Here is an 8,919-nt window from a genome sequence, read left to right as displayed (position 1 = left end):
ATCCAGACACAAGAGCGAGGGCGGAAATAATAGCACACAGACAAGCAAAGGGGAAAGCATACTGTGATGCTAAACACAGAGTACAAGGTTGGCGACTGGGTATGAATCAGCCGCCCAAAAAGACAGCATAAGCTTGCAAGCGCACTCTCCAAGCCGATACAGATTAACGGAGATTCGGCAAGAACGCGCACCTCCTCCAAGATGACACCAGATGGAACATGAGGCGTCTAATTGCAAGTAGACAGAGACAAGAAGAAGATGAATTGGACACTTTTCCTTTCCCAATATCCAATCAAGACAGTGATTGTGGTCAGCATACAGCAGAGCAGCCTATTCCCGCTCGACACTCTCAGCAACAGAAGAGGAGACCTCAGTATCTGCAGGATTATCAGCTGTGAAGCCTAAAACGTTATGTTCACCGAGCTGTTATGTTGGACTGATTGCATATGGACATATTTGGGTGGATAATGGGGCTGCTTAAATGTATGGCAGCAGCACCTTTGGAAGAGCTGCATAATGTCTCCCTCATGGAAGAGGTGAGTTTACGGGGCATTTCTGACCCTGAAGTGTGGGCCTGTTGGACAGGACGCACCAGCAGCGCCTTGTAGTAGGGCTGCTTAATGTCTCCCTTATGGAAGAGGAGAACATGCTGCATCAGTGTAAATCTGATGCCGAGGCTGAAAGTATAGCATGGAGCATACCTCAAGGGATGAAGGGCACATGTCAGAGGTACGATTTCTGGCAGCAAGGTTGTCGTCCCAACACAATGCAGTGAACACCGCTATCAGGGGATGTTAGAGCTACCCGCCGAATCTTCTATTCAGGTAAGACCTATTCCACAGGCAAAACCTGAAGGACGAAGCATAAGCTGTTGGCCAACGACGAGCAAGGATTCATAGTTTAGGGGACAATGCACCCCACGGCTTCATCGGCAGGAAGCGGTTCACTGAAGCTGGTAGCAGCATTAAAGCTGACCAGAGTTACTCTACAACTAAGTGACCATCAATTGGTTGTACAATACACAAATGGTTGAGACATTGTCATCTACTCAGAGGCATTTTAACTAGGTAAACTGGACATTACTAGTATTCCAAGAAGGTTGGAATTTGGCCAGAAGAGTGTTGAGCCAAGTCCAGTATTTTAGCCAGGATTGCCTTCGAGACAGGCTCGGAGATATGGGGAATTGTCTTTCAAGGCAAGGTCAGAATTATGGCAAGAGTTGTCTTGGGACATGTGAGAATTATCGGAACCGGGCCAGAGTTGCCGTTCAGGACAGACACGAAATGATGGCAGGCATGGCCTGTTCATTATGAAAGAAGGGTGATCAAACTGATTTCATAAGGTTTCCATGTACAATGATCATCAGAGATATTTGAAGGCATTGCTATGATGAGGCAATTTAACAGTATGATGACAATAAATCATTCAAAGGACTACTCAGAGTTCAAAAACACTTGTGATGGATTGTTTGGATTATATTTTGACGCTGTATTTGGCTAAAATCCAATGTTTCAGTCTCAAGCTACTTGAGAAATTGTTCTCCCCTATCCAGTTAAATTAAGTTGTTATCAAATGGATAGTTGGCCTGTGACTCCGCCCTGGGCAACAGATTGGAGTCAATAGAAACCTGGAACAGCCTTGTTGTTATAAAGCAGTTTCTATTCATTGGACTAACTGGCAATGTAATAGATGTGATGCAGCTGTGCAAGTGGGAGAACTGACAGCATGCTTAATGGCAAACTATAGGGCCATGAAGGTTGTTGATAAACACTGAAGCTACTAAAGTCCCTTTGCTATTACCAGCTGAAGATCTACTATGTCATTAAAGTCATTAAGATGGGAAAACAAACAGTATTCAGCATTGCTTCAGTGGCATTTTGTGGGTTAAAGAGTGATTGAGCGAATATGTATTAGCGTGTGTAAAGATGTGTAAAGAGTGATTGAGCGAACATGCTCAACTTCATGTGGATACACTATGATGTGGCATATGATAAGCACGAATGTGCAGTCAAGTAAAAGATCCTGTAATAGGTACATAATCTAATTTGCCACTGGAGTATCATTAAGTACAGATCAATGACAACACAGAATGGGTGTTGGACCACACAGTATTTATGAAATTCTGATTCAATGCAACACTGAATATAGATATGTTGTTTCATGCTAATTCAAAGGTTGCAAAAATGTGTGGCATAACAGTGGCATACATTCTCGCTACAAGCATGAGGAATGGTCTTTTATGTCTTCCTCCATTTTGCTTTATGAGTCAGGTCTTGAAATAAAGTCATCAAGATCCCGTTTTAGGTTCCAGCTGTGGAATTGGCCTATGCAGTTTGATTCCCAATTTGTCGGGAATAATAATAATGCAACCTTATATGGTTATTTTAAACGTAACTTGCTGGTTCAGCCTGTGGCTCGGGAAATCAGCCGTTGCATGATAAAATCAATTTATGTTCTACAGATTCTCAATAGACTGCTTATGGCTTGGGTTGTCACACCTATTTTCGTATGTATTCACAGTGCTGGAATGGTACCAAAAAGCAGTACTTTGCTGCTTCAGGAGATGGGAAGCGTTTGTTAAATGCTCATGTTACATTTAAAATGGTACAGATTCTGAGCTATTGCAGTTCATTTAAATGGTTTTTGACAATATTGAGTTATAGGGTCATTAACTGTGCCAAGGGGCTTTCCATCAGACTTACTGCAGATAACGAGGTCCACTTTGTTGGGTTCACCTCGGATATCGAGTTAATAAAGGATATCTGTTACACAAGTTTTCCCAGGACAAGTACAATGCAGTAGGGGAGGTTGACATTGTGTTAACACTATTTCACCAGGGGATTTCAGCTACATTATTAGCTTTGATCGGACCTCATTAGGTAGTTATCCTCCTGGCACTGGTTAGCGCCACAGGTCACTCGCTACATTATTGTGACAGGAGAGGATGATTACATTGCAAATATATGCATAATATTTTATGCTATAATTAATTTAAGCAGAGCAGTAGGGATGTCAGGTCTCAAAATAGTTCAAGACATACCCAGGGACCTTTCGTTATGTGGGGACATATACAACAATACGTCATGGTCACCAAGAGCCTTTGAGACTCTGAGCTAACTATGTTTGTTAGTTACAAAAAAACGTTATAAAACGTATCTGCTCAGATCTTGCCAGGTGTTAAAACGGAGTTGAGTTATGCAGGTGTAGATACTGAACCGGATCTCAATCGACCAGGGCTGCTGTAGCAGCATCAGCAAGGGTTAATGACGTTCCGCTGGGCCACATCCTAATAGCTGTAGCATGGTCAAATGAATGAGTTTCAAACATGGTATAATAACCTGTTGCCAGACCAGGGTTATTTCTCAACTTTATTTATGTTCTGTTATAGGTTCCATCCGGATAAGAGATGTGACTATCATTATTACTTATTTAATAGCATCAGCGTGTTTAAATCTATGTCATCATTGTATGCATTATGAATGTTTTTCATGATTTGTCAATGGGGCAGTTGTGCTTGTGTAGACTTGTTTCTCACGGCATGAAATCACAGAGCTTTCAAATCTTCACGAAGTCACTCGCGTGACTCCGAAGGAAAATAGTAAGATTAAACGAAAACTTACCAGTTTGAAGTTTGATCGTTATTTTATGATGAGTTACAATGAGGGATTACGTGCCCTCCACTCCCAACCCTCGATTATACAGGTCAACTGGGAGTCTTAGTTCTCCTTGTCATCTTACTACGTTTACTTAAAATACTGATTATCTGTGATTTCACACCGCTGCTTTGAAGAATGACACGCATGCGTCCTGGCGGGCTTCTTCACGTAATCCCTCATCGCAACTCCTCATAAAATAAAGATCAAACTTCAAACTGGTAAGTTCTCGTTTAATCTTACTATTTTGCTTAATTTAGTTTAGAGATGCAGCACAGAAAAACAAGACCTTTGGCCACCTAGTCTGCTCTGACCAGCGATCCCAGACATGAACACTATCAAAACATCCTAGGGACAATCTTTTGTAATTTTAATACCAAACCAATTAACCTACCAACCTGTACATCTTTGGAGTGCGGGAGGTAACCAGAACACCTGAAGAAAACCCACGCAGATCACGGGGAGAACATACAATCTCAGTACAGACAGCACCCGTAGTCAGGATTGAACCCGAGTCTCTGATGCTCAGGGCAGCAAACTCTGGCCGTGCCATTGTGCCACAGCTGAAATGTTCCTAAGAACGGAACATGTTGATTGCAAACCATTTGAGTGAATTTCGTGATGTGGTGACAAGGTTGTGGCAATTTTGTTTTCCTCTTAAATTACAGTTCAATTGGCGAGATCGGATTTTGTACTTTACGGCTGGAGACCAGTGTGCCTTGAGGGCACCAACGATGCAAAACAAGCTGTAGGAAGATGGGGGACGCTAACCAAAATGGGTGTGTTTCTGGTGCATTTCCTCAAAGGGAATAATTTACTGATGACCTTTCTCAATTAATGTAGGGTCGAGGGCCTGAGCTATAGGGGGTGAGCAAGCGAACACTTGATGGAATGTAGGTGGATGAGGGGTGAATTATCTGTGAGCTGTTAAATTGTTGCAAGATGATGGTGTCATGACAACTGGTTCAAAGCATTCAGTGAAGATAGCAACAACTAAAGTAGGGCAGTGCGAAACATCGGCAGCGACAACCCAAAAACCAAAGATGATATTTGCCAGGAACTGTCATCACAAGTGGGAGGGACCTGAATTCTAAACTCAGAGAAGACCACAGAATGAACCTGGCCAATTCATTCATACGGGTAATATCTGAGTCCAAGTCATGAGTTTTGTGTTTTTGTTTAAGAAATGATAAGTTGGAACAGTAAAGCAAATGAAAAGTTATTAGAAGTTAATGGGTTGCATTCATGCTTAAGTAACTCAGTTCAGTTTAGTTTATTGTCGCGTGTACCGAGATACAGTGAAAAGCTTTTTGTCGCGTGCTATCCAGTCATCAGAAAGAAAAACATGATTACAATCAATTAACAGTGTATAGATACATGATAAGGGAATAACGTTTAGTGCAAGGTAAAACCAGCAAAGTCCAGTCAAGGATAATCCGAGGGTCATCAAAGAGGTAGATAGTAGTTCAGGACTGCTCTCTGGTTGTGGTAGGTTGATGCAGTTGTCTGATATCAACTGGGAAGAAACTGTTCCTGAATCTGGAGGTGTGCGTTTGCACATTTCTATACCTTTTGCCTGATGGCAGAGGGGAGAAGAGGGAGTGGCCAGGGTGTGAATCGTCCTTGATTATGCTGCTGGCCTTGCCGAGACAGCGTGAGGTATGAATGGAATCAATAGAAACTCGAGCATTAATAAAGATAAAGTTGTACGAGATCGTGGTTCAGATTCTTTTGTTGATTGACATGTCAGTTGATACCTTGTACAAGTAATAGTTTCAACAATCCTTTAAGACGCTCCTCACAATTTACCTCGTTGATCAAGTTTATGGTCATCTACTCTAGAATCTTCTTCTGATCTTATTATAATTTTGTGTTTTCGCATACTCTGATGCACTCCCATAAATATTACTTCACCTCCAACAAACCTAGAACTGAAACAATGTCTTACTGACTAACTAATTTTCTCCACAACAATGCTTATTTTATTTCATGAGGTCATAAGTGATAGGAACAGAATTAGGCCATTCGGCCCATCATGGCTGATCTGTCTCTTCCTCCGAACCCCATTCCCCTGTCTTTCCCCCATAACCCGACACCCATACTAATCAAGATATTATCTATGCTTTAAAAATATCCATTGTCTTAGCCTCCACAGCCTTCTGCGGCAAAGAATTCCACAGATTCACCACCCTCTGACTGAAGAAATTCCTCCTCGTCTCCTTCCTCAAGGAATATCCTTTAATTCTGAGGCTATGACCTCTAGCGTAGACTCTCCCACTAGTGGAAACATCCTCTCCACATCCACTCTATCTAAGCCTTTCACTATTTGGTACGTTTCAATGAAGTCCCCCCTCATTCTTCTAAACTCCAGCGAGTACAGGCCCAGTGCCATCAAACGCGCATCATATGTTAACCCACTCATTTCTTGTTTTGCTCCTATGATTATCTCACATTAATCAAATTTATTTTTGACTAATTCATGTACAAGCACTTCCGTGTTCTTAATGTCTGACTTTTACGCAAAATTATGCTGCAAAGAAAAGTGTAAGAAAAATACAGATCCTGGACAGTTAATCATCTCAAATCTCCAGTGATAGGTTCCATTGTTTACTGGGTTTGTTGTTAATATGTTTAACATATTACCTTATTTATACATATTAAATTTGATTTGCTTTGGCAACGCTCTATGCAAATACTCCCACTCCCTCCTATTGTGCGGTTTAACCTGGGCAGGTCGGACCAGTTTAACATGCAGGGCCAACTTCTCTTTCCCTTTAAACCAATCGTAAATGGTCTTGTGTACAATCTCTAACCTTCATCGATGTATTGTCACATCTATTGTGAGCAATTTTGAATTGAATAATTTAATTTAACTGAATACATTTTATTAGCCAAATATGTATACATGCAAGGAATTTGCCTTGGTACTTTGCTGGCAAGTAAGAACACGATACAGCAGACAATTAAAAATAAAACATAATTTAAACATGAAGAATGACATAAAATACTAGAGCACAAGGAGGCTACAGACTTTTACTTTTGAATAGAGCTACTGCTCGTGGGGAAAAAAAGCTGTTTTTATGTCTGGCGGTGGCGGCTTTGACAGTTCGGAACCGCCTTCCAGAGGGAAGTGTTTCAAAGAGTTTGTGGCCAGGGTGAGAGGGATCAGAGATGTTCTTACCCATCTCTTCCTGGCCCTTGCAGTGTACAGTTTATCGATGGGGGGGGGGGAAGGTTGCAGGCAACAATCTTCTCGGCTGATCGAATGATGCTGTGGATGTAATGCTTGCTGGCTGGGCCAAACTAGACCATGATGGAGAAGGTGAGGACAGACGCTGTCGTTGCAGTATAAAACTGGACCATCATTGCCTGTGGCAGATTGTGTTCTCTCAGCTGCTGCAGAAAGTACATCTTCCGTTGGGCCTTTTTGACTGTGGAGTCGATGGTGGCCTCCCATTTAAGGTTCCTGGAGGCGATGGCTCCAAGGAACTTAAATGATTCCACAGATGTGACTGTGGTGTTGTTGATGGTTAGTGTGGTGAGGGGAGGGAGAGCTCTCTTACCGTCTCCAATCAATTCTACCATTTTAAGAGCATTGAGCTCCAGGTTGGAGTGATAGAACCAGGACGCCAGCTGTGTCGATTCCTGTCTGTAGGCTGATTCCTCCCCAACCTGGCGCAGTCTGATCAGGGTTCTGTCATCCGCAAACTTGAGAAGCTTGACAGAGGAGTCCGTGGAATGCGGTCATTGGAGTAGAGAGAATAAAGGAGAGAGGAGAATACGCAACCTTGCGGTACTCCTTGTTAGTTTGAACAAAATTAAATATCTTGCAGTCACAACAGAGAATAAAGTAACAGAACACACAATGAACACAGTTTAACATCCACCACAGTGAGTCTACCAGGCACCTCCTCACTGTGATGGAAGGCAAAAGTCTTAAAGTCCTTGTCTCTTCCTTCCATGTTCTCCCTCTGCGTTGAGGCCATCCAGGCTTTCGATGTTGGGGCCCCCCGCCCAGTGGCTGTTCCACTGGGTCTTCCCCATTCCCCACAAACCATGTGACCCCAGCTCTTCCCTGCCCACACTACAGTCCTTATACCCCCCCCCCTACCCCTTGACCACACACCACCCCCCCCCCCCACCAGGCATCGCCTCGGCCTCAGTCCACTCACCTGCCTTCCTCCGACCCCAACCCCCATCCCTGCCGTGTGTTCACCATCCCCCCCTGACCTCCCCTTCCCAGATACCTTCTGTCCCCCTTTTTCCCCCTCCGTCCCCACCTCAATGAGTTCCGCGCCCGCCGCAATTTGGAGCTCTTCTTCCGTCACCTCCGCCTCACACCATTCTTCCATGGGAAGGAGCACTCTCTGTCTCATATCATATTTGATCTTTATCAAATAATATACAAGGAAACAATTCAGATGGCCTTCCCGAATGTGGAAGCAATCTTGCGGCTGTTTCTTAGCTTAATGGTCACCAACTGCTCGGGAGAGGTCTTTTTCAAGACTCAAAAGAATTAAAAATGAATTAAGGTCCACAATGTCTCAAGAGAGGTTGTCTGCACTGAGCATTCTGTGCATTGAGAGTGACAAACTTGGTGAAGTTGGTGATGATCTTAGTGAACTTCTGGATGATTTTGCTATGAAGAAGGCGAGAAAAAATAAGTTTTGCTCTTAGTGTATTTGTAGTTTCTTTATTTCTTAATATTCAATATTCAATTCAAGAGACACTTATTGTCACATGCACCAATTGGTGAAATGAAATTTGGGGTTCACCATCCGGCGGCTTTGACTTCCGAATCGGCCACTTCCTACCGGGGTCTGCGGCTCCCGAAGTCCACAGGCTGAGCTGGGCGGAGATTCATGCTGGCGGACCTCGGCAAAGTGATGTTGAAATCAGCGCCGCCCAAGGCTGGGAGCTCCGCAAACGACAGCTCCATGATGTTGAAGCAGCAGGCCAAACACTCCGGAGCTTCAAACGACGATCCAGTAAGGCATCGCCCGCTCCGCGGTGAATCCAATATGTATTTTAAAACCAACTGTTTAATGACAACATACAGTAGGATCTAAAAGTGTCACACTGTCACTGTCGGGTAGTCATGTTCCTCTAGTCATGGGGGGTGGGGGATTGGAAGGTGGGGGGGGGGCCTCACAAGTGAAATAGCTTAGGGCCTCTCTTCATCTAAATCCGGCCCTGGACAATACCGTGGTATCGCTGAACCAGCCCTGGTTGGTATTTGAAACATATTCCACCGCCTCTTGATACC

Source organism: Leucoraja erinacea, chromosome 13 (assembly GCF_028641065.1).
Source record: "Leucoraja erinacea ecotype New England chromosome 13, Leri_hhj_1, whole genome shotgun sequence".
NCBI lineage: Eukaryota > Metazoa > Chordata > Chondrichthyes > Rajiformes > Rajidae > Leucoraja > Leucoraja erinaceus.
This window is presented reverse-complemented; position numbering follows the sequence as displayed.